Raw genomic sequence first — 27,494 nt, forward strand, 5'->3', positions numbered from 1 at the left:
GCAGGGGAAGCTGACAAGTGCCGGGTATTCCAACATCCTATGCAAAACTGCCTATGTGTAGCTCCAGTTTTTTTTTTTGTTTTTTTTTCAGAAGGGACTCATGTCACATGTCTTGGGCATAAAAAAAACACTCAATGGTAGCACATTTTTTAAATTTTTAAGCCCCTAACAACACTTTTTCTAACAAAAAATGCAAGTAAAAAAAGGAATATTTCCTCAGAAAAGAGAAAAGTTTGCTCGAATTACCAGTTTGACATATCGAACAGTAAAAGTTCAACTGGAACTTATCACAAGATTGAACTTGAACGTCGTCACTGCTTCAACCCTCCAAATGTCAAAACTGCAACTCTTTTCTTTAAAACTTCTAGATATAATTCTAAGCTAGAGAAACAGCTAATACCAGGAAGAATAACTCAATTCAGTCCCTGTGGATGAGCCAAAGTAGGAACAAGAAGGTTTTTATCTCCACTGCGACAAAGAACGTAGAGCTGGCACTTAAAGCTGTTTCACAGTTTGTTGGGGATTGGCTGCTGGTCAATTCACGCTCCTTATCTAGGCAGAATAGGGAAAAAAAAGAAATCTGTGATAAATTACAGTCAGATACAATTTGCACTTTCATCTTCTCTGGGAATGAGGCATCAGTTGAAGGATTCTGAGCTAAGCCTGCTGTGACTTGTTTATTGGGAAAAACAGAGGGTATGAGATGGCAAACACACCACACTATACTCCTTCCCGCAACAGATAAAGGTGGCACATGAAGGTTGCAATCACACACTAACAGGCTTCAAATAGTAAACGGGTTCCACTGTGCTTCCTATTATGACCACAGATATGTGAGCTGTGAGTTCTGTACACCTCAAATAGTATATAAATGTGTATAAAACACTAAACGCTTCATTGATCTGGGGCAGCTACAGGTGGCATACTCCTATGATCATGCTGCTAACTGAACTTACAGAAAACAGACCAAAGCAGCATTTATTTATATGTCACTTCCTTAAACTCATTAAAAATTGTTTACATTTTACAGAATGTTTTAGAATTAGACACTGGCTATACATTAAGCCAGGCATGTCCAATGTCCAATTGCGGCCCGTGTTCAGGTTTTCACTGGCCTCTGTCATCAAATCAAAAATATGCGGCCCGTGTGTGTGTGCACTAGGAATCCCCTACATTTGTAGTGGGAGTGTGCTGTGTGGGACCTGCACTGACCACGCCCACTATGATTTCAAGAAAGTGCAAAGCACTATCTTGGAATCAAAATGGGCCTGGTCCGCGCGGGTCCGCACAGCACATGTCCACTACAAACGTAAGGGATTAGATGAGTCAAGTACCTGTTTCCCCCACCATACTCTGGGGCTCTTACCGTTGGCTTACGCATCCAAAAGTATCATACAAATCATCGGGGGAAACCATAGTTTTCATTGGGGGAGCAAGTATTTTCAATCCTGGACAAACAAACAAACAAACAACAAAGTAAGTATGTGAACTATTCTTTTAGAATTCAATATTATTAGGATCACATGAAGTCAGAAAGCCAGAGTCATCTGGATCTCAATTGATAGACTGAGCAAACTGCCAGCCTATTGTGTATGAAATCTTGTTACATTCTCTTTAGCTTGTATATTCTAATGGATATATTCTTTATTGTCGGGATTCAAGTTATGACTTATTTTAAAAATGTATGTTAAAAAATCCTCCTTATATCTATATTGAGCATTTAGAAAGACACAGTGATGTCCCTGTAATCCAGCGGTGTCAAACTCTGGCCCGCAACGTCCTTTTTTTGGCCCCCAAAGGAATCCTAAATATGAATAGCAGCTGGCCCGCTGCTGCTTTGAAAAAGCGCCGCTACTACAATTCCTGGCATCACTTGCGTCTATAGACCAGCGGCCTCTCTGCCTATGCGTGGCCCTGCATTGGCCTGTTTTATAGACGCAGGGAATTGTAGTAGTGGTGCTATTTTAGTATCAAGTTTGGCCCGAAACTTTGTCTAAGTTTTTAATTTTGGCCCACTGTGTATTTGAGTTTGACACCCCTGCTGTAATCCATTGCATTAGGGTTCTGAATGCACTTATCAATTCAAGTGGCATTTATTACTATTTAGTATTCAAGTAGTGTCCATCTCTAGGGCTAAGTGCTCTCTACTTCAGTGATTCCCTCTAGGTTTGCGATGCAAAAACCTTTAATGCAAACATAATTTAAAGGTTAAGTGCTAATTTAAAGGAATATTTTATATATGTACATAATTTAAATCTCATCAATGTGAGCGTCGCACGTTCAAAATTTCCCCAGAGTACTTCTGAGATTTAGTAAAACTCAACGATTGTTCTAAGTTTTTAAGTGTATTGAAGTGCCAAGGTGGTATATACCAGAGAGACGCTTTTTAGGAGGGTTCCTGAACCAGCAGAGTGATGCTGGCCATGTACCAATCACAAATATACCACCAAACCTGTTTTCTTCATTCCATGTTCCATGGTTCTTTCCATTGGTTTTTACATTCTGGAGTGACAACTATGGGCTGTAGTAGGGGTGCAGATATTGAACACGCCCAGAGATGTTATTGGAACTTCTTTTAGCAGATATATAATTTGTAATAATAATATATAAGTTACCATGTGCTATAACAGCATTGTTTTAAAGACAGGTTTATTTATATGTTGTATCTGATCCTTCTGGATTCACGTTTTATGTCTGACCATGCTGCCAAATCATTGTGTAGGCAATCCAAATTTTATTACATTCTATACTGTATTATCTGGGTCATCTATAATGTCCCATCTTAATATTGTCTAACAAGAACACTTCTTTATATTCCCGTCTTTGGAATTCAGAATGTTAGAATCACTGTAATCCATCATGTCAGGGACTCCTGGATACTTTTATCAATTCAAGTGGCATAAATAACATTTAACATTTAAATGAAGTTCATCTCCAGGGCTAAGTACTCTCTACTTTAATGACTCCTTTTATGGTTTGCAGTACAAAACCTTTTACGCAAATCCAATTCAAAGGTTAAGGGCTAATTAAAGAGATTTTCTTTATATCTATTCATAATTAGAACTGCTTTTACCTGGGCTTCATATTTCCATAACATTCCCTTGAATACTTCAGAGATTTAGGAAATCTTAACAATAATAAATATTTTGACACGTAGTTGGATGCCAGGGTGGTATATACCAAAAAAGGTTCCTTTCAGGCAAGTGCCTAAACTGGTAGATCTGGCAGCAAGCATTCTTAAATTATATGATAGTTATTATTAATATTTTTATTTTATTTATCTTGTGCAGTAAGCCACCACTGCTTAGCACGTCCCGTTTATTCCTTCCAACGTCGCCTACAGCAGCAAGGGAGATCAAGAAAATAGCTGTCAGTCTTCTGCTCTGCATTCTGCGGCATCCTCGGTTTCCCTTTAGCTGTGGTCTAGGGGCCGCTGTGTGCTGGGACAGTGCAACTAGGCTCCTGAAGCTGAGCGGGGTTTGCTATAGGCGAAAAATGCAGTGTTAAATTGCAGGACTAGAGTCTGGTGAGCACTGGTGCTGGACCCTGCCCCTAAGAGCTTACAATCTAGGAGGTGGGGGAAGCAGCACACAATAGGAGGGGAGATATGGAATGGTGAGAAGTAATAAAGGTTTTAAAAGATAGAAGAAAAAGTGTAGGCGAGTTTGAAAAGTTGGGTTTTGAGTGTTCTTTTAAAGGAGAAGAAAGTAGGAGCAAGTCGAATAGGAGGGAAAAGACCATTCCAGAGAGTTGGGGCAACTCTAGAAAAGTCTTGTATCCGTGCGTGTGATGTGATTATGAGTGAGGAAGTCATTAGTAGGTCATTGGAGAAGCAGAGCGCGGCTAGGGGAGTATTTTTCCACCAGGTCAGAAAGGTAAGTGGGACAAGAACCATGGAACGTGAAATGAAAGCCAATGAGGAGGACTACAAAGAGAGGCAGCCCTAAGAGTAGTGTTGGGAAGGATGGATGAGTCTGGCTACAGCGTTCATAATAGATTGTAGAGGAGAGAGTCAGTTTAGTGGAATACCTGGAGAATAGTGGAGAGGAGCATGTTACAGTAGTCCAGATAAGGTGGGATAAGGTGAGGAAAACAAGAGGTGGGTGAGTCAGTAGGAACTCTGATGTGATGGGTTGGGGGGGTAATAGAGATGTGATGGGAAGGGACCCTAATGTTAGGTGGGCTCTGATGTTAAGGATAGTTCAGATTTGAAGGGGGAATGAGAAAAGTAACGTATTGCTGTGCTGGAGGTGTATTGCTGCTTTTTTACATATTTAGTACACTGTTGTACCAGCAAAACTAAACATAATATACTTGGACAGTAAAACATGAGGGCAATTCTGTGCACCTCCTAGCAGCCCTGGCCCTGGCCTATTTCAGTGGCTCAGCAAGAAAAAAAAAAAAAAAACGAGGTGGTCAGGACATGAATTTAGTATTTTTAGGAGAGTATCAATAGTATCGATAATATGTACCTCATGACAGTTGATCTTTTTTTCCATTAAGTGTATACAAATCAGCTTCCAAACATACATTGCTCCTATTACTGTATAATACCTATCATCAACATACTAATAGCAGCTGAGTGTTTACCAATCATTCCAAATGGTCTTCATGTTAAATTGATATCAATAAAATAATTGAGAAGACGGTGAATTCAAACTCTGGCTACATGATAGCCATGCAGCTGATCTTTGCAACAAATAATGAAACAAAATTACTTTCTCTCTGTTCAGCACCAAATAATCCGCTTTTATTTCTCAGTTCTAAGGATTGCTTTACACAACAATAAGTTTGTGATAACAAACCATGTAGCAGCTGCTTCTATCTCATAAACCATGTAATAGGCGTATGGGAGATAAATTGTTATTGCCTTCATATGGATGAAGACATGTGAAAAAAAATGTACCTATATACTGCAGATTCAATACTATCTCCATTCTGTAATCCCGGGGTCACTCACTAAGGAAGAGCTGGTATTACTGAGGCCAATGTCCAGGTGGCACATTTAGGGCCTTTTTAAACCTATGGTGTAAAACTTCATGGTATCTGCTCCAAGGCACATAATAAACTGCGGCTTTGCCCCTGTAACAGCAAACCCCCCAGCAGGTGACACATGCAATTGTGGCTGTTATTGCAGCTGCCAAAAGCAATTTGTTGCTCGCTGAAACTATGCTGTGACCTGCTGCAGCCATGTGCAAAAATGTACTTTCCCAACTGGTCCAATTCACTTGAGGTTGGGACCACAGTTGATTCAGCAAGAGAACTTTGTGGTTCACCGTGCATCTGACATTGTCCTTTTTTTATTTTCAATTGCAAATAAAGTTTAGATCAATAATTTGCTAGGAAATTATTCCAGGAGACCAGAGTGAAAGGCTGGCAACAGGGGGTTAATGACTGGTGACATGGGCATTTCTCTTTTTTATTATGTAGGTCTGACATATATACATAGGAGCTCATAGTCATGCCACTAATTGTGGAGTTTGTAGTTTCAAAGATTTTGTGATCACCGACCAAAACTAAGTAGGCATATCAGATGTTCAAACTTCATTCTGACCTTCTACTCTGAATGCTTGTCCAAGGGTCAGTGATTGCAAGAACTCAAACAGGGATGGTAAGCTAGGTAGTGTTACTTGGTCTCATTCATCTGAACGTGTTTTGTGATGGTAAAGAAGTTTCACCACTACGATAAGCAGCTTTTCATGAGTGTCAGTAACATACCCTATTATGTCTAGCCATACAGGTAACTCAACCACCCTAATCCAGAGTTCCTCAACCTTTTTAACATGGAGGAACCCTTGAAATAACTCAGGCCACCAGGGAACCCCTTTAATAATTACTATATCCACAACTCACAGTACATTAGTGTGGTTATCAGTGGGAAGAATGCCTCTTACATTTCTGGCCAGTGGGAAGTGCTACCCTTAAAGAAAGCCAAAAAGGACATTGGTGTAAGTGGTAACTGACCTAAGAGTCACAAACTGCTCATTGCTCCAGGAGCAAATGGCAACCTTTGGAGGAACCTTAGGGTCTCATAGAACTGTGGTTGAAAAACATTGATCTAATCAAACATAAATTGTATCAAGACAGAAACTGATGCTTCTAGAACAAGATAGGAGGTATGTCAATAATGCTTATTTAATAATATTGTAATTGACAAATACAGTATTAAACAGAGGTACAATGCCATGCTTTATATTGGCTGAAGGTTAATTTTAAGTGATCACAATGTCAAGTCTGACATAGTGATTTGATGATCAGAAACCACTACAGAATGTGGGAACAAAGGGGTTATGGGTGAAAAACTGCAGAATGAGTTAAGTGCCTTACATAAGCATAGTTGTGCTGCTTCCTAGAGAAAAGTAGCAGTCCATCACTAAATTCCTACAGTTACTTTATAAAATAAGTTGGTTCCTGTGTTTCTTTTTGTGATGTCAGAATTCCAATAAAGAAATTGAAATGATCTGCATTTTTCAGAAGTCCTTCTATTACATTAAATGCATCTCAAAGCTGAGAATGGATATCTGAACAAGATATGCCATTCAACCTTGAGAAATGTATTCACCTTGTTAATGCATTTTTTCTTCCTAACACACACATTAGCTTTGAACTTTGTGATTCTTATTGCTTCTTACGTCTTGAAGTCTGTACAGATTTCAAAACACTATGCATGTGAAATTATTATCTTATAATAAATAAATAAAAGTGTTCCCAAACAGCTGAGCCTGCACTTTTCTAATGAAACTTTGTATTTTTAGAAAGTAATAAATGTTTTATAAGGTGCTGATGTAGAAAAAGACAATACAAGAAAAATAACACGTTTTTTTAAAGTGGAGAAATTTATTTTTTTACAAAACGTCCTATAAAAAGGAGTCTATTATATCTAGTTTGGTGTTATAGTACAAGTAGATTTCCCCCAATTTTCTGTTTCATCAAGGGAGAAACAATATCCACAGAGAACAACAGAAACCTGACAAAGGTTCAAACCCTTCTAAATTCTTTATTTATTCTTTCCTTATGTTATTCCTAAACCAACCTACCAGTTCTGGCCAACCACAACAGATAAAGGTGTCCGCCCTACAAAGTATTCAACATTACTTATAATAGGCATATAGAAGTCTCTTTATAAATGGATAAAAAGTATGAAGAAGGACAGAAACAGACAGGCTTTTGTTGGCAATAGATTTTGTGTGAATTCTAGTGTTTATTTATCTGTTTAGATTAAACATTGGTAACAGACAAAGTTTCTTTAGAAGAACTTTTCTAAACATGTGATTCCCATAATATCATATTCTTCACATGTGAATTACATGAACATAGAAGACAAACAATGCATACATATAATCTTATATTCAAAGAGTTAAATTGGGTCTATAAATTTCCCGACACGTTTTGCCAAAAAAGTGGCTTCTGCAGTGGATGAAGAGACTCAAGTAGATATAAACTGAAATGAAAACGAAAAACAGCACAGGCTTACATATTATTTTTTTTAAGGTCAAAAAATAGTAAAAGAAATATAATACAAATATATATATATATATATATTCAGGTACATATGTCCATAATTATCAAAGTCATTAAATAGATATTTTCTGTGCTTAATTTGAAAAAAGTTTTAACCTAGTTGGATAAATATCCATCATCAAGAGTCCAACTAGGTTAAAACTTTTTTCAAGTTAAGCACGGAAAATATCTATTTAATGACCTAATTAGGGACATGTGTACCTGATAGATAGATATATATATATATATATATATATATATATATTTATGTAAGGTTTATGTAAGCTTGTGATGTATTTCTTTTTCCTTTCAGTTTATATCTACTTGAGTCTCTTCATCCACTGCAGAAGCCACTTTTTGGGTGAAACGCGTTGGATAAAATTGAGACAATTAGAATTTTCGAATATAACATTTTATTTATTTTATGCATTGTTTATCTTCATTGCTCTTGTAATTCATATGTGAAGAATATGTATTTCATGATAATATGGGAATCACATGTTTAGAAAAGTTCCTTAAAGAAACTTTCCCCATTACCAAGGTTTAATCTAAACACATAAATGAACACTAAAATTCACACAAAATCTATTGCCAACAAAAGCCTGTCGGTTTCTGTTCTTCTTCATACTTTTTATAAATAATCTCAGGCTTGGCATACATAATAATAATTAAGTACCTCTTTAGTGAGCAAATCCTCTTCTCATTATTCCTTTAATGAAAAATGTGTAAATAAACTTTATTCACAATTTATACATTTTCCTTGTTTAATCCAATGTTAAAAGTGTAAGTGTTGGGTACTAGTTGGGTGAATCACGGGGCATAACATGTATGAATAAATACCATAAATTCTGACTAATGATTTCTTTGAGAGGCCCTTGTGAGACATATAATACTGTCAAAAAATCAAACTATTGGGGGTCTTTAAAAGACAAGTTAGTGAGATTATTCAGCCCTTGCTGTTTGTGATAAATGTCCTTTAAAAGCAAACTAAAATTTTTTCAAAATATTTTTTATAGGTGTAAATCTAAATGTTACCCAAATATACCCCAAGCTTCCCACCAACCCCCTGCCCAGAGCATGTCAAAGCATTATACATATTGCAAAAATAGGTCTTATAAAGAAAAGAGAAGAGTAAGCTTTGATGGGAAAGGTTAGAAGCCTTGTTTGAAAATTCATTGTCTTTTATTTGTTCTAAAAGTGGGGGAAAATTTTTGAGTTATTAGCAGAACAGAAATGGAGGGGGGGCCTTCTAACAGAAGCATGTGTTTTTATGATAAGGAGAAGAAGAGAATAAGTCTTCACTTTGGAGAGGCTTCCTCTACCTTGATGCTTTATCTATAGAGCATAATGGGACTGTCTATAGGTCTATGTCTGCAATGGGGCACAGAAGACAAAAAATGTTTTGGTTTTCCATTTATTTTAAATTTGGCTGATATGAGAATTCAGGTTTGTGCACCCAGAGTTGTAAAAACTGTTCTGTGCTCAGTTCCTCTGGTTAACTGAGCTTACCCATTTCTTGATGGACAAATACTGATACTCCATATTTAAGACATTGGAAGGTGACTTTGAGGCAGATACATGACCAATATATTGTGTGTTTTATTAAGTTACAGAAACTATAATATTTTTAGTTAGGCGAGTAACAGCACCAGACTATTCTACACTGACAATGATAAATTGGTTTTACTTGCTATATTCTAAAGCAACTTGAGCCATGTCACATCAGGGACCTGTTTTTGTTGGGGGACAGCAAATAATTGTAGTAGTTGTGAATATACAATATGGATTCTGTACATCCTTCCTTGGCTCACCAGTGATCCATCAGTAACTGTTAATAAAAGACTGGGAGCAGAGTCCGTAGAAGAGAAACTATCCATCCATCATTGTCACTGATAAACCAAATGCCCCTTTAATACAATGGATGTCCATGAGGAACCGCGTCAAATTCTTTGCCGAAGCCCAGTGTGCAACATCCACAAATACAAATATTTTTTACATGTCTTTCATGAATCCATGCTGGTTTTTCACATATGACAAATTATTTTTATATACTTTTGAATTTGGTTCCTTATTAACTCTTTACATATCTTTCCTACTATGAAAGTAAAACACGCATGTTTTTTCTTACCAATGTCTTCAAATAATCAATTTTAGAATTTTCCAATTTGCCTACATTGATGCCTGAACATTTGTCAGACAAAACTAGTTTTCAGTTGGATTGGTGGTCTGTGTAGTATTCTTAGTGATAGTAATCTGCATTCCCTATGCTAATTGGGCATTGGTCATTACACTAGATCAATTTGTACAGATAACAATAGATTTCAAAATGCCCATTACATTTTTTATAATACTATATTCAAAAATCAGTGATATTTTTATTTTTGTGTTCCAGAAAACTTGACAAAAATGTACCCTACTTTAAATCTACCTTCTTTTATTTAGGGTTCCTCTTCTGCCCGAGGACTTTCCAAATTGGAGAGTTATAATGACATAGGTAAGAAATGCTCAGATTTATGCTGATTGTTTTATAACTAAAGCAAAAGATAAAAATGAATGTACTGTGTTTGGGGAGGGGGTGACTAGGTGAAAACAGACTGTCATCCTAGTGTTCAGCTTTAAATTGGTAGTCACTGTGGTGTTCCTGTACATTGACTATTATTATTATTATTATTATTATTATTATTAATAAACAGGATTTATATAGCGATATTATAACATATTATGCAGCGCTGTACAATAAATAGGGATTGCAAATGACAGACTAATACAGACAGTGATACAGGAGGAGAGGACCCTGTCCTGAAGAGCTTACAATCTAGTAGGTGAGGGAATTTCACACACAATAGGATGGGAGATGCAATTAAAGTACCATTTATGTTGAGGTCAATATAGTACCTCTTACAATGGTGGTCAGTGTAATGCCTATTTACATTGTTGTTCAGTGTAGTGCCAGTTTACAGTAGTGTTAAATGTAGTTCCTCCTTAAATAGGTGTAGTGCTACAAAAACTTACCTGTTAATGAAGGGACCCCTTGCATTGGTGTATATAGGAAACTGTATATACATTTAAGCTCCTAATCCCTGTTTAATGTACAGCACTGTGTAATATGTTGGCACTATATAAATCCTGTTTGAAAAAAAAAAATAAATAATGCTCAAATGTGTACATCATGGTTGGCTCAATAGCTAGCACTCTAGGTCACAGGTTCCATTCTCGGACAGATTATTTTCTGCAAGGAGTTCCCATGCTTGCCTGGGTCTCCCCTGGGCACTTTTTCACATCTCAAAAACATGCAAGTAGATTAATTGATTTCGCCAAAAAATTGACATTAGACTGTGATAATGACATATGACTATGGTAGAGACATTAGATTGTGAGCTCCTTTTAGGGACATTTAGTGGCATGACTATGGACTTTGTACAGCGCTGCGTAATATATAGGCGCTATATAAATACTAGTTAATATTAATAAAATAAAATTTGGGAGTAACATTACTAACCAGATGTAATGTAGTACTCTTCTATATTCTGTATCATTTCTGAAATAGGAAAGTGGGGACTCATTTTAAAGGAAGATGGTACTGGCAACATATGGAAGCTGCAATTGCTGACCTCACCTTAAAATACTAGTTGCCCTGCCATCATGTCTTCAACATTTTCTAAGTCGTTGACCTGCAATAATTATCCAAATCTGGAGTTTTGACTTGAAGGCCTTTTCTGACAACATATCTAAAATACTAGTTGCCCATATGCCATGATAATTCAATAATTTAAATATTTTCTAGGTTGCTGACTTGCAAAACGTACAAAAATCAGAAGTTTTGAGTTTACTCTGAATTTCTGTTTGTCAAAAACAGCTATGCAACCAGCATTTTTAGAAGGAGTGTAGCAATCTTGTGCTTCTCTCATTACAGTTTTTCTTGTTTTTGTTCATTTATTTCACAATTTTAATGCAGTGATCCATGTCATTTTAAAATACATTTCCTATATATCAGCTCTTTGAAACATTACAGTATATACCTCACATGCTTTTTGTGGTAAATAGCTGCAAATTCCGAACTGGGATTTGGGCTGCATAGTCCTGACCAGTCACTAGTGAACAGATATATAGAATTTTTCACAGGTTTATTCAGGCAGATTAGGAAGCATGAATCATTCTGTCCCTCTTGATTCTCAAACTAATAGACACTTGTTCATTTTCCCATTTTTGATTGATTGTAATGTTTTAATAAAGTGTGTCTGTACCAGGGAATTCTTGGTATTGTCCCTCTCTTGGGCTTTCCAGTGTTTTAGGGTTACTAGAGAATTCCATGTCATTACATATTCAAAGCTGTGAAACATTTTAGAAAACTAAAACAGCCTAAGAGTATTATTACTTCTCAGATTTTCTAAATGATGTAATTTAAAGTAGATAAATCAGAATAGAGAAATAATATTCTGTCTCATTAATCGATTTACCCATAATAGTCTCATGGACAGATTACTTTCTTTAGAATCAGTTTTGAACACTAAAAATGTTATTACGTGTTTTAATGACATCAATTTTGTTTTTACTATCTCTTGGGTAGGCAGCCATTAGTGAGGTACTATATAAAGGATGAAAGAGTCCACACAGATGCATCTGCAATTTTACATTATTTAGGCAGTTTGTCCACAGCAATAAAACATAACACATAAAATTAAATCCTATAGTCCTATCCTGTAAATCATATCTTATTCTGTCTGGCCTTATGTAATAAACTTCCCTTTTTCAACCAAAACATACCTAATAGAACAGTCGTCCAAGTCCCCAAAAGCAGTAGATGTGACTTGAAGGGCCACAGTGACTCACCGTATGGCCACATGCATTGGAATGCCCAAGGTTAGCAACATTTTGAAAAAGGTTACTATCAAGGACAATAACATATTATTTGTCCTGATTCAAGCTGTTTTGCAGAATACTACTACCTTCCCAGTCCCCTCTAACTGATAGCTGGCATGAGATTAAATAAAACACATCTGCATGTCCTTCTTAAAACGGACCTATCACTACATTTTTACTATAAACAAAATGATAGATAACCCTTTTATTGTTATTGTTGTTTATTGTTTATTAAGTAAAAACTGTTTTTTTTTTCCCTTAAACTCTTTTAATAGAATAGTAGTGGAGGCCTCCTACCCTCTGCCTTTTCTGCCACGGCAGTAAAGACTTAATGGGAAGCCCATAGCCTCCTGGGATACCTGCTTCACTTATCCCAGGTGGCTTCGGGCTGCTTCTTCTGTGCAGAAGGGGCCTTCCAGGCAATAAAAAAAGGGCCAATCTCACGCATGAGCAGTTAGCTTTTTTTTACATTTAAGGAGGAAATGTTACCAAATATCACGCCTGCGCAGTACGAGGTCAAGTGATGTAACCAGAAGCAGGAAGAGGACAGACGACGAGGGCAGCGCCTGCTGGTTTCTCCTTACTGGAGCAAAGAAAGAATACAGGATGGTGCAGAGAAGAATAAAAACCAATTGCGGAGGGACTGAGGGCTGAAAAACATGTAGGATTGGTTAGAGGGTGATAGGAGGAATGTGAGGAAGGTCAATTTTTGCCAGACTTGGGAACCCGTGGCACTATTTCCTATTCCAAATGGCTTTCCCAGTGCTTCTATCACAACTTTGAGATACCTATACTAGGAGTCTAGAAGAAGCAAGGGACGCAACCAGGTAAATATTAAGGTTTGGGAAAATAGGAAAGGATGGAATTGTACAATGGACTCACTAAGGTACCATCTGCTAAACTAAGCTACCAAAGGTTTGGGCTTTGTCAGCATTAGAAATCTGTATTCTGGGAAGGACCTGTACGTGTTCCAGTAGTCCTAGGTCAAGTGAAACTGTACAGAGATTCCTTTTAAAGTGAATCAAAACGAGATCTTTTGTATATCCTATAAGACAACAAATTAAGGTGAAAAAGGAGAGGGATTGGGTCTGATGGCCACATAGAGGAAGGTTTTTTTTTATAAGAGAAGCCCCATAAGGTGGCAAGTGATTCAATACACTTGAGTCCAAAATTCTTCCAGTTCAGGCAGCACCAGAAAATATGCAACATGGAGCCCACTGCGGTCTTACATCTCCACCATCTATTCAAGGTGGATAGATAATATTTATGCAAAACTGCTGGGGTTCTAACCACTGCTTTAAAATGTTTAAGTTCATTTCCTGGGATCTATTTGCTATAGGTGTCTTATAAGCAAAAATACCAGTATGGTCTATCTGGCACAGGTAAGAGAGCTTTTCTTCTCATTAGCACATTAATTTGGTGATAAAAGGCTATGTAGGACAGTTAGGAAAAGCATATATTTGTAAAAGTGAGAAAATTGTGATAAGACATGAGAGGCCGCAGCCCAGTAAGAGATCAGAATCTAAAAGGTCGATCGGGAGTGGAGATCTAGCTCCCTGTGGCAAAAAAAATGCATGCCTGGAAACGTCTTGGTGCCTGGAAACGTCTTAAAACAATTCATTGGTCAAAAAGTGGGTCTAAAATACCAGGGGCAAATGTTGGGTGGCTTATATTCAGGGTCATGGGAGAGGATTGAGGAGAGACCAGTGTTTTGTACAGGTAAACGTGTAGAAGTTTTAAAGTAGAACCTATCGTGGCACAGATCATGGGATCTCTCCTTTCCTTCAGGTTTAAATTGAGGTGGGCTTGCAGGGAGCTGGTAGGCATATCTAAGCCATCATTATATGCTTTAAAAAACTGAGTAGGGAGCACAGATTGGAACAGTTTGTTAAAAGGCAGGCTAAGGCCAAGGAGGCACAAGCCTTGCCTGGTTAAGGGTAGTTAGGTTTAAACCTGTGGAACCTCAAGGGGCAAAAAAGGGGCATTGTGATGGTACTTACACTCGATCTAGCTTTGTTGATCCAAGTAGTAAAATTTGCTATAAAAAAAATCAGAATGTTTTGCAACTGAATGCAAAAGGTCAAATGGGCCCCTTACACTGGTGGTCTGTTTAGTGCCCCTTTTACATTGCCAATCAGTATAAATCATGTTTACACCACTGGAGTCAGTGTATTACCTTACGTTGGTGGTCAGGGCAGTGCCTCCTTACACTGGAAGCACCAAAATCCAAAAATATGGTATCCAAATATTAGGTAACTTCGAACCATAGCCCAAGCTAACTCATAAAATTATTTTGTAACATATAGGGATTTTTACAGTATCAAACTTACAACCATTCATAAAACCCATACATTTTATTAACAAATACAATAAAAATTATATAAAAACACTTGTACAGAAAGAACCCATATATATCCAAAATCTCCACCATGAATATAACGTCCTTATATCTCACAAGTACAGTGTATTCTCAGTCATCAATGCTTTTCATTTCAACTTCATCAGGAGGGTGAGATGAAAGACAGTAGAATTCTAATGATAAGCATATATGTGAATCAATACATAGTACACAATCAACTCAGTTATAATAAAATTAATTTGATAATTACTCATGGGGAGTTTTTCGACTTTTGTTCACACATACCTTTGCAGGGTGGTATACACAAATATATATTGATGGCACAAACTGTCATTACATCAATTCCAATGCTAGCAACACACAGGGTGGTTCTATCGACTTATTAAAAAAATAATTAAAACCTGAGATGTTGACATAACTTGTACTGCAACAGAAGTTTTCATTTTTTACACCCCTACCACGTGGAGTGTAGTGATAACCGGAGCAAACTCAAACGTGATTTAGTACAGCACTACTATGGTGATCAATGAAATGAATTACCCGTTACTCTATGGAAGTCAGTAGAAAAAACAAGTTGTTAATAATAATAATATTAATAATATTAATATTAATAATAATATAAGAAGAATAATAAAAGTTGTCGAAAGGAACACTTCTTTACATCAGTGTCCTGGACCAGAATCCTGGACCTGGACCAATCCTGGACCAGAATTTTTCAATATTTCTGTGAAACATATATACCTCACATGGTTCTATTGTGGTTAAAAAGCTAGTCTGATCTGGGATTTGGGACGCATGGTCCTGATCACTGGTAAAGAGATGTATAGATCATTTTACTGGTTTAATCAAGCAAATTAAGAGGCATGAATCATTCTGTCCAACTTGATTCCTAAGCTGATAGATACTTGTTCATTTTTTCAGTGGTTGAGTGATTGCTGTGTTTAATAAAGTGAGGTGAGGGTCTGTAACAGGGAATTTTTGATGAAGTCCCTCTCATGGGCTTTCCAGAGTTTCAGAATTGCTAGAGAATTCCGTTTCATCCATTATTCATAGCTGTGAAACATTTCTGAAAACTAGATAAGTACAAGAGTGTTATTACTTCTTGGATTACCTAAATGATGTAATTTACAGTAGATAATTCATAACAGAGTATTATTATTCTGTCTCATTATTCGGTTTACCCATAATCGTCTCATGGACAGATTACTTTCTATAGAATCAGTTTTGTATACATACTTTTATTACATATTTAATGACATCAATTTTACACTTGCCATCTCTTGGGCTAGACAGCCATTAGTGAGGTTCTCTATATACATCACATAAATTCATATATATCACACAGAAGCATTTGCAGTTTTACATAAAGACAGCTTGTCAACAGCAATAAAACATAACCCATAAAAACAAATGCTATCTTGTCCTTACCTGGCCTTATGCAATAAACTTTCCTCTTCCATCAGGAAAAATTGACGCATTAAACCAGGTGTCCCAAAAAATAGTAGATGTGACTTGAAAGACTACATTGTTTCTTCCAATGGCAACATGCATTGGCATTCCCATGATTTTCAATACTTTTAAAGAGTAAGTGGCATAATTGTCCCTGATTACTTCATGGTGCCAAAATGTTATTATCTTACCACCTCCCTCAATCTGATATCTGGCATTGGATCCCAAAGGAGAAATCTGCAACACTAGATTAGGTGTCCCCTGCTTCATGAAAAGGTGCTGGTAAGACACACTTTCCTATCCCAAACTACTCTTCCCATTGGTGCATACATTCGGCTTACTAAGACATTTAAAGAGAGCATGTATTTGAGAAATAGTGCCGTTGTCAGCTTGAGCTAAACTAAAAAGCTTTTATCTGGAGTGGAGGTTTTAGGAGGAACCGACTAGTTCCCTGTGGCCAAATTTATCCTATCCTATCCTGCTTGTAATACCCTTCCCTTTTCCATCAGAGAATCACTGAAGTGGCATAAATGTCCTTTACTTTAAGTTGTTCTTCAGAATAAAGCCGCATACACACCTGCAATTACAGTTATTGGATAGGATCTTTCACGATCCTTTCCAGAGACTTAGGACTGCACGATGCATGAACAGCACCGTTCTGCTCTATGCAGAGGGGAGGGGGAGAACGACAGGGCGGCACCCCGCTTCGCACTCTCCCCTTTCGCTTGCATTGGATCGTTCGTCGTCCATCGTCCATGGATCCGCCAAGACAGTCATTTGGACGATAGATGATGGGCGCTGTACACACGCCAGATTCTCATCCGATATTGGCCCTGAGCCGATGTTCGGGCGAGAACAATTGGACGTGTGAATGTAACTTAAGTCTAACTACCTTCCCACCCCCTCTTATTGATAGCTGGCATGGGATCTAAAGGAGGACATCCAGCAAAACTGTTGGTAAGGGTCATGGATGCTGGATTTTTTTATTGTTATCATTACACAGTATTTATATAGCGCCAACGTATTACACAGTGCTGTACAAAGTCCATAGTCATGTCACTAGTTGTCCCTCAAAGGGTCTGACAATCTAATGTCTCTGCCATAGTCATATGTCTTTTAACAGTCTAAGGTCAATTTTGGTTGGGAGCCAATTAACCTAACTGCATGTTTTTGGAATGTGGGAGGAAACTGGAGTACTCAGAGGAAACCCACGCAAACACGGGGAGAACCTGCAAACTCCGTGCAGTTAGTGTCCAGGCTGAGATACGAACCTGTAAAAGCCAGAGCGCTAACCTCTGAGCCACCAAGCTACCCGGTTTTGGTAAAAATATCTTAAAGTAAGGGTGATGGGTGGAATGGATGGGAGGATATTTATAGACACACTTGTTATTTAGGTTTCTCAGGTACCCATGGCATTCTTTCTACCCCAACTGGATTTTCCAGTGCTCCTATCACAACATGTTATACATACACACACACACATTAAAAATTTACAGAATATAGATACACAGATATTGTATATAGATTTTACCAGTATGTGAGTGCACATCAACTAAATCATTTCTTGTTAGTGTAATCTAGGTTTCTGTACTATTGATACGTGTGCATAAAGTCCTACACATAAACAGGGGTTAACTGTTAGCACTTAGAACCAAAGTATTCTTTGATGGAAAGAGTAAAAAAGCTTAATTATATCTAAAAAGTTAGGAAATGTGGTAAAGAAATGAACTCCAAAAATTGTGTTATAACACTGCTGGAACTGGTAGTGTACATGTTGTGCTTTAATTACTATTTTATTTGTTATGGATGGCATGTGGGAGCATTTGAGGTCTAATATGAGCTCCCATGAGCTGCTTAGTCTATTTAGGTCATGCTTTACTAAAAACATAAAGGATTAGTGTATCTTATATGCATTCCACACTTGGAAGTCATAATTATATTCGATATAACCCATGACAATTGGGCTTATCCAAGAATTTAAATATTCCCTCTTGCTTATAAAATACAGTAATTGCCCACGATTTACTTGTCATGTATGAGATTTGTTTTATGCAATTACAAGAGCTAGGAGACACCAATAAAAGTTATAGAGAAAGAAACTGACTTGAAGAGTGCAGGGTGAGGTTTGTTGTAAAACAAATCTGGCTATTAAATCCTTTACTGTCATCCCCATTTATTCTGTATAGGTGGCCACTGGTGAGATGCTAGATGTAGCGTCTTACCTAAGGAAGTGGTTCAGGATTGTGAGGAACTTCACCACCAATCTGAACATAGCAATAGGCTGAAAAAAGAGACATGTCCATCAAGCGTAACAAAAAAGAAAAAAAACAAATCAAAAACTGCATCCTCAAAACAGTGTAACCATCAGCTTGCCCTGGAGTAAGGCAAAAAAACGTATGGTCCAATTTGCTCCAATAGGGGAAAAAATTCCTTCCTGGTCTTTATAAACCAGGGGTACCCACACTTTTTTGACTTGCAAGCTACTTTTCAAATGACCAAGTCAAAATGATCTACCAACAATTTTCATTTTGAAAGGCAGGGCTCCGTAATCTACTCGCGTTGCCTTTGCGATCTACCGGTAGATCGTGATCCATCTGTTGGGCACCCCTGCTACAAAGCAATTAGATATTCCCTGAAACAACAAATTTTGGTGTTACTTTTATTGAACGTGTATGAAATGAATGCTTTGATTTTATTTTGTGCATTTACAATAATAAGTAAATGCACAAAAGTAATCTAAAGGGATAGCTAGAACCTAGCACATTTTAAATTCCTTTTGTAGAAGTTAACCTTTCCTACAGACCTAAAGAGCTTCCCATTTCCTTTGCAATAACCTTGAAGTGGAATACTTTGCATGTGATATTTGCATGTTGAAAGAAGGATTTTTAAAGAAGACGCCGGTCCCTCTATCCAAGAATGATCTGCCTGCATTGCATAAAGAAACTCAGAGACTCAATGATGACATCACTGGCTCTGAAAAAATTGCATGTAATGAGAACTGAAAGGTTTATTTAAAAATGTCATTAGCATGTTTATAATGTGTAAATAGAAAAATCATGGAAGGTAAAACCTTCAGCTTTATTCCTTTCTAACCAGGCTAACAATTAAAGCCCTTAGAAACACATTTCTCATCAAAATCAGAGCAGGGATATTAATATAATCTGAATTGCTAGGACAATGGTTAAGAACACAATTAAATTGCATTATTGAAGTCAAGAACCATGAATGACCAGTGACTTTAATGACAGCACATTTTGCAGTGTTGTTAATTGGATCACATTTTGAAGGGCTGTTCATCTTGGACATGCAATCAGTGTCTATTAGGGATCTAATTAATGAAACAGTTACATATGTTACATTCATAAAACCCAACATTGCTATCCATTTATCTTCATATATACTGACATGTAAGGTCACACTTTCATGTTCTCTCCTATGTTCACCATACGTACCATCCATGTCTAGTCAAGCTGAAGCTATATTATTGAATATATATATTATTGAATAAAATATTTTTCAAAAGCATAGCATTAAAATATACATAGTAATTGTTTTATAAGCCACAATTTTTTTTTTTACAATTTAAGCATTCTGTCTACTTTTTGACTCTTCAGATTGATATCTCCTTTTTGCCAACTAAAGCCCAACTAAAGGCTTAGTCTACATTGAGTGTTTCCACAGTGTTTAACCTGAGGCTTTAAAAGCCTTTATTTGAAATTCTGGCATTTTTAAGCTTGCCTTAAAACCACTGGAAAACATCTATGTTTTACCACGATTATTTTTTCAAGCATTTATAAACACAGGAAAACGCCCCCATCAAAATCAATGGACATGTTTACCCGTGTTACCTGTGTTTACCCACGTTTTAATTTTTAAAACGCTGCAAGGAACGTTATCTATAACGCTCAAAAACATGCCTCAAGGAAACATGTGTAGATTAGCCCATTGGAATGCATGAAAATTTCAAAAATGGGCTTTAAAGCCTCAGGTTTAACACTGGGGAAACAGTCCGTGTAGACCAAGCACCTAGCGCTCCTTGCAACGTTTTAAAAATTAAACCGCAGGGGTTAATGTGGGTAAACGTGTCCATTGATTTTAATGGGGCATTTTCCCACGTTTCCCTGCATGGTTGTGCAAGTGGCGAAGTCAAGGTTCAGGAAGTCGAGGATCTGAGTAATTTAATTCCCGAAGCAGGGGTGGTGCCTGGGAACGGGAGAATCATTCCAGGGGGTGGACCCAAAAGCAGTGTTTTGTTTGGGTCAATGCCCTCAAAATCCTGCAACCAATAAGGGGTGCCCCTAGTTTAAAAATAGACAATGTTGGTTGAAAACTCTGCTGTGTTATGGGGGTTATTGATGTGAGTATATGTGTTATATGTATAAATTAGTTGTGTATAAAACAAGACCATTTAGTTCCAAATTGTGGCCTGTGAGTTTTATTAGGGGGTGTGAGGGTAAAAGAGAAAATACGTGATAAAGGTGAGGAAGCAATATCAGTGCTGTTAGGCATGGTAGGAATCACTGACAAAGGTAGTAAAAAAAGAAATAACAAAACACAGTAACCTGTGGGACAGCCACACTTTTACATAGTAATAGAATTAGAATGATTGGTCTGTTTTAAGCATCATTTATACAATTATATCAAATTTACCCCAGTTGCCATAGCAGTTGTACCCTCCCCCCCTCCATAATCTGCATTTAAAGATACAAGCCATAAATATAACTAATATATATTTTCCAGAACATTTGAAATATAAAGAAGCATAAGCAGACGACAAACAATCAGATTTGCTTTACTTTGACGCATACAGCTTTTTCATTAATAAATAGTTTCATAACATCTTTACTTTTGTTTTTGTTCCAACTGCCCCCTACCAACTTCAAATTAATTTTCAACTCTGCCTGTGTCCAAAATATTATTTGTAATTTCATAAAATACATACAATGGTAAGACAAAGATTCCATCTTTGTACATAGTACTCCAGCAGACAGATGAACTCTAATTCACATGTTCTAACTTTCATTGAATGCACAGCAGGAGTTGTATTGACTTCCTAATGGGGTCAGTCCACCTTATATTTAAATATAAATTGTGGTGGCTGAGTGCAATTACAGACTAGCTTTCAGGATTGTAGAAGAAAGGTCTCTGTGCTTTCAATTTGCCACTTTGTCATAATGAATATGGTGCTAGATTCTTAGTTTATGGTAAAGTAAATGTGTAAAGTTTGTATGAATCTTCATTCTTTATTTGCTAGGGTCAGAGCCTAAAACATACAATTGAAAAAATATATAAAGGTAAATACAAAACACTGCATACTCATTTTTTTTTTTTGATTCAACATTCACATCTCCGCAGTTTGATGTAAAAAGCCTGTTGTTATGCTAGCCTTTCTCTAACTCTGTAACATGGGGGAACCTTTAAAATGACTTTCAGGTCTTTAAGGAATATCCACAGCTCACAGTACATGAGTGTGGTGGTCAGTAGGAACAACGCCTCTTATATTGCTGGCTAGTAGGAAGAATGTCACTCTTTTAGATGACCAAAAAAATCCTTGGTATTAGTAGTAATTGACACAAGAAAAAGAAAAAATGCTAATTGCATCCTCTGGGGAACCCTGGTTGAGAAACACTGTATTAAACTGAAATATATATACAAAACTAAATGACCTTCATTTTAAATGACTAAACTTTTAGTCTACATTTTCAATAAAAAAAAAATTAAACCTCCAAACATGCAGCATATGCTACATTGTTTCTTTAGCTAAGACATAGTGCCTAGGGAATCCTTTGTCATGTTTTGAGTATGTTTTTTTTCATAAACAAAGTTGGTAAATAATTATTATTAAAAGTATTTTACACTATAACATTTGGTATGCATGAATTTCATACTTCTTCTTCTTATTCCATATACTCTTTTTCTTTTTTGTCTAGCTAGTACTAGTCCCATTCAATAGGACTTGGTATGCTGATGATATTTCAGTTCTCCAAGCTGCTTAATCAGTTCTACCAGGAAATACCCAAGCATTTATATCCACAAGGCACAAATGCCTTATTCAAACCACCATGGAATGTGGCACTGCAGATATTGATTATTCAAGACTAGGAGGTGTGAAATGTGTTCTTTGTTGTCAGGAAGTCTGCATAGGTGATAAAACTTCGAATCACACATCTGTAGCTGTGAATTATTGTCAAAATACTGGGGTAGAGATGTTAAAACCACATTACAGGTGAAAGACGAATGTTGTCAAAGGCCCGCCACCCCTGTTCTGAGTTGGTTGATCTAATTTGACATAGATGGCCTCTTTCACACCTCTTGCAAACCAGTTATCTTCTCCTACCAAAATATGCACCTCCTTGTCCTGGAAAAAATAGCCATTTTCTTCAAATGTAGGAAAACGTTTGCATATGTTGGGCCATTCGTTCATTGAGGTTTTTTTTCTCACCTTGATGTTCAGGTCTTTGCATCCCCGTGTGCTGCAATACCAGGTTCTTGGCCTGTGTTTAGGTGTTTGGTCTGTTGGACGTACAATCCTCTGTCTCAGTATATTGCTGGGCCTAAAAGAAACACAGAACTGATGTTTGTTAAAAATCCTCAGTTTTTCTAACATTTTTCAGTAATTCCAACATAAAAAGAAATGCATCACACTAAAAAAAAAGATACACAAATTAATTTCAAGTGTTATGCTTTTATTGAGATAATATATATATATTGATATTAAGCAATAAAGTATAACATTTATTCACAACAAAATTAAAATCAACATTATTTGCTAGTCAAACTGTACTGACAATATAACATAATTTGTTCCAAAATTGTTATGATTTAAATTGCCACACGATTAAACTTTTCACGTTTCGCAGATGGACAAAGCTGCTTCATCAGGAGGAGAGGGTGCAGAAACATGACATGTTAGACTAGCAGTGCCAAACCTGACCATACACTCAACTCTTGGTACTTTATTTGTCATGTCATGTTTCTGCAACCTCTCTTACTGATGAAGCAGCTTTGTCCATCTGCGAAATGCGTCAATTTCAATCAAAACAATTTTGGAAGAGATGATGTTCTAATGTCAGTATAATTTGTCTAGCAATGAATGTTGATTTTAGTTATGTTGTAAATAAATATTCTCCTTTTATTGCTATAGATATGTGTGCTTAATGCCTTCAAAATCCCTTTACATATTCTATTTTTGTGTTACCAAACGTATAACTGTTGTAATTATCATTTTCAAGTTGGGCCATTCACATGGAGAATAAATAAACATAATGCTAAATAGGCTACCTTTTACACAGCAATAAACCCCTACACAAAAGAATTACAGTAACCCCACAACATATAATGTTAAATAATAAACAACCATAAACCTTACTTTAGAGGTCTGCCTAAAACCCTTTGATAATGTTCAGAAGGGTTAGACCCTCATTCAACATTTTATTCATGTCTATACTAGGTAGACTTTCATCTTTCCCTAGATGGTTCCATTACCTTGGAGTAGCTCAAGTAATTTGAAGGAGAATGGGAGTAAAGACAAAGCTGTGGTAGGGTCATAGAGGATTTTCTTTGGTATAGATGACTGCTAAATTTAGGAAATGTAAAAGCATGCATTTATTATGATAGAGCAGGAAGAAAGGATTCATAGACATATGGAATAAGATAGAAAGGTATGGGTCAATAGTACCAATGGCAAGGGGGGCATCGCTCTTCGGGAAGAAAGCCTAGGAAAAGTAATTCTATCACAGAGGAAGCAAGAGAAGAACCTTTGTAAACACAATGGGCTGCAAAGTGAGCTATTGATGACGTCATATCTTCCATTATTTCTTACATATTACATTGGGAGAATTACGTTTACATTACGTTTACAGATGCCAAATAGGAGATAGATAAAAAAAAAGGTTATTTTGGGTAAAAAAAATAAAAGTCTGATGGCTGATGAGAGTATTGTAGTGAGCTGTGTATTAAGTGAGCAGTGTTTATTGATAACCATGTGTGTTGAAGAATTACAGTACAACAGTTGATTTATTTTTTAATTTGGAATTCTCATTTCTCTATAAAATACCTTTTAAATTGAACAAATTGCTAGGCTAATATTAGTTTTAATTAACATGCCTGATAAATCCAGCTGCATGTCACAATCCTACGCTTCATTCAATTGTAACTACAAATAGTCCAAGGTCAATTTTGTTCATGAGTTCTCTTTATTACCTAATTTTCACCCACTCATTTTCATAAGATTCTTTTATGACGCCATGAAGAAGTAATAATGATAAACGTGCTGGCATTTCCATGGGCCTGTGGCAAATTTCTCCTATGAATTCACACACTGTTTAATATAATTTCCCTTCTCAGTGTATTAGGCAGGAGCTAATGTTCTTCAGAATGCATGAGATCAAATAATGGTAATAACAGTAATCTTATCTTGTGTTTGTATGTCGGGGGAGGCCACACAGATGGTTCTTGGTGGAATCAGAAGGAATTAGGTCCTCTTACAACGCAGTTAACCATCACATCTCTGCCACTTTACAGTGTCAGAATTATGCTGGAGAGTTCCCGATACTTGAAAGTAAAAGGAGTTGGAAATAACATGTTCTTTTAACCCTATCATGTTTGCACCACCGTGATATATATGCTTCCAGCAGCAACCACCCAGCTCGGGAACAATATACTCGCAGCCCTGTAATCCAAAAAACCACTCCATCCCTCCTTTATCAACATATTTCAGAGACTCCAAACCAAAGATAGTCTCTCACCCCCACTGAAAACATTAGACAAGACCAAATTCCCTGAGGACCTCACCGCCTTATCCTACTTACAAAAACGGGGACTGATGGGCAGGAAACTTTTTCTCTCCCTACCCCACTAACAATTATTTTATTTCTTCAGTTTCCAGCCATTATAACTCTTCCCATCCCACTGCTACATCACCCGTTACTCTCATTAACTACCCCCCCCCCCCCAAACCACCACAACTTAACCCTTCAACTGCCTGTTCCCTATCCCCTCCCAGTCATGAAGGCTTCCACTAGCCCCATACATTTAATGCACTAAAATCATTTTCCTGTAAACCTTATGTAAAAACCTTGGAATGTATGTTAAGGCAAGATCAAAAAGCTTTATCTATCTTGAAAGAATTTTAACTAGTAGCATTTGTGCTAATTGTGTTTTAGTAACTGATGGACTTCCAATTGGGAAGATCTCCAAATAAGTTCTGGCTAGGGTCCAGCTCCCCACATCTGTAAATACTACAATAAATTGTAATTGCTAAACATACAATTAATTTACATATTTGTGCTGTGCCTTAATATTTAATGAACAGTAAGCCAAGAGGCTAATCCACCAACCTACACAATTCACTGACCCTTTGTTACAGCATATTACATTGGCAATGCTAGCAGATTTATGTGGGAGAGTTGGATGCAATAGACTGAACTTTAAAGAAAGCCAATTGCAAGTGAATCTATATGAATGAAATGATTTCATTTGAACAGGTTTACCAATAAAAGATGTATACTTGTTCAACACTATAAACCTATAAATATACAAACCTTAACTTGAATAACAGATCAGGCACAGTGCACAGAACATGAGATCACCCCAGTATCACTATGATTTATCTTCCTATCAACACACAGCACAGAAACTGATATATTCAAACTGTTTTACAAGAGACATTTAAGATTTTTATATTACAAGGTTGCAAAGGATAATTCACATAGCCTATTAAATAAGGTGCAGCTCTGCAGATGGCATCCACCCAGTTGTTGTGCAAAGAGCATTCATGTTTTTTAGGGCTTGTTTGCACATAATTGCATATTCTTTTTCTAGTGAATTTATACCAGATTCACTAAGCTTAAAGTTTACCCCCTGCAGAAAGTTCACATTAATAAGTTTACAAACTAAATCAATTCCATTGCACTGCTTTTTACGCTTACAGGGCGCCTCCACTGCTTACATTTATTTTTACATTTATATAAATATACAATTGCAGAGCTGTAATAATTGTCTTTTATATCTGCCAATGTAAAGAAACCAGGCAAAATAAGCCAATATGTTCACAACCTCCCATATTCTAACCTCTCACATAGCGGGGACTTCTTGCTGCTCTCCCTTGTTCTTTAGAGACATCACAACCCTGATCTTTAAGGTAAAACTACAGTTCCACACTAAAAAATGTGAGCAGGCAAGATTTTTATTGCAAGACAACAGGTGATGTCCCTTCTGCAAGAAAACCTATTTGCAGTTTAATTTTTAAAGTAGACTGAAGTGCATATGCATGTAAGTTCAATTACAAAAATGTGATCTGGTAAAGGACCTGCCTGCACAACATTTTATTTTAAGCTTGTGTTCCGCTTTCAAGACTAAACTTTGTGAATCCAGATATTGGACAAAAAGGTCTTATTTTGGGCATGCTTAGAGATGAGCCCAGGATTAATCTTTATCTTCAAAAGAAGGTATTCAGGAACAATCTTCTCCATAGCATGGCCATCCATCCAGGGCCAGGAGAAGCCAGATGTGCCCTGATAGTAGTAGGCACAGAAAGAACACTGTCAAGATGTTATGGTGAAGTGCAAACATTCCATAGTATTGAATACAGACTGTCGTGTACAGTACATCCAGGCTTAGAAGACAAGCCAATCAATGACTTTATAGGCAATATCCAGGGAAAGGGGAATATATTCTTTGCATGGGCCAGGATACAGTACATCAATACTGCTGTTTCACTTTAATACAAAACATTTATTCAAACATCTTTTTTTCTGGTAATATATAATATTTCATAATAATTCCCCCAACCTACTACAGACCAATTTTGTATAATTCCATATTTTTTCCAATTTTATAACTAACAACTGATTTGTAAAAACACCCATACTGTATATAATATGCAGGGACCGTGTTGCAAAGGAGTAAACAAATAACCTACACAGAAATGCTTCCTTTCATAGGAAATAACAGGTTATAAAAATGTATGCTACTGCAATTATCCGGCAAGCGGCAGCTGCTATAACCAATGAGTTTGCTACTAATTATTCTTTTAATTATACCAGTTTTGGTGTTCATACAAAACAGGACTAAGACACTTTTCTGAGTCGCTTTGCTGCTCCAGCTACATTAACAATTATCTGTGAAAAGCAATCACAAACTACATTCATGCATATTAAGTCTTTTTTTTCATGAAGTGCATCAAAATCAATTTTCTTTTGTTTTTGGTGGTCAGTAGATAATAGATCTAGATATTAGAAATACTGATGAAAAGCTTCCTCTATTTAGTAGTACTGCCGGACGATGTGGGAATTTTTTTTCTAGGTCCAGAACCATGTTCATATTA

General features: G+C 36.7%; 1 long non-coding RNA gene across 1 annotated transcript; it reads right to left on the bottom strand.

Annotated features, from left to right (window-relative positions):
* Positions 1 to 182: 182 nt before the first annotated feature.
* On the bottom strand, positions 183 to 12,778 carry LOC140336201 (uncharacterized). Its single transcript, XR_011921829.1, has 3 exons — positions 12,658 to 12,778; positions 1,367 to 1,448; positions 183 to 552 (listed from the first exon to the last, which is right to left on the bottom strand). It is a non-coding gene; the product is annotated as an uncharacterized lncRNA (long non-coding RNA).
* Between the last annotated feature and the right edge of the window lie 14,716 nt (positions 12,779 to 27,494).

This window comes from Pyxicephalus adspersus, chromosome 8, assembly GCF_032062135.1.
Source record: "Pyxicephalus adspersus chromosome 8, UCB_Pads_2.0, whole genome shotgun sequence".
NCBI classification, from domain to species: Eukaryota; Metazoa; Chordata; class Amphibia; order Anura; family Pyxicephalidae; genus Pyxicephalus; species Pyxicephalus adspersus.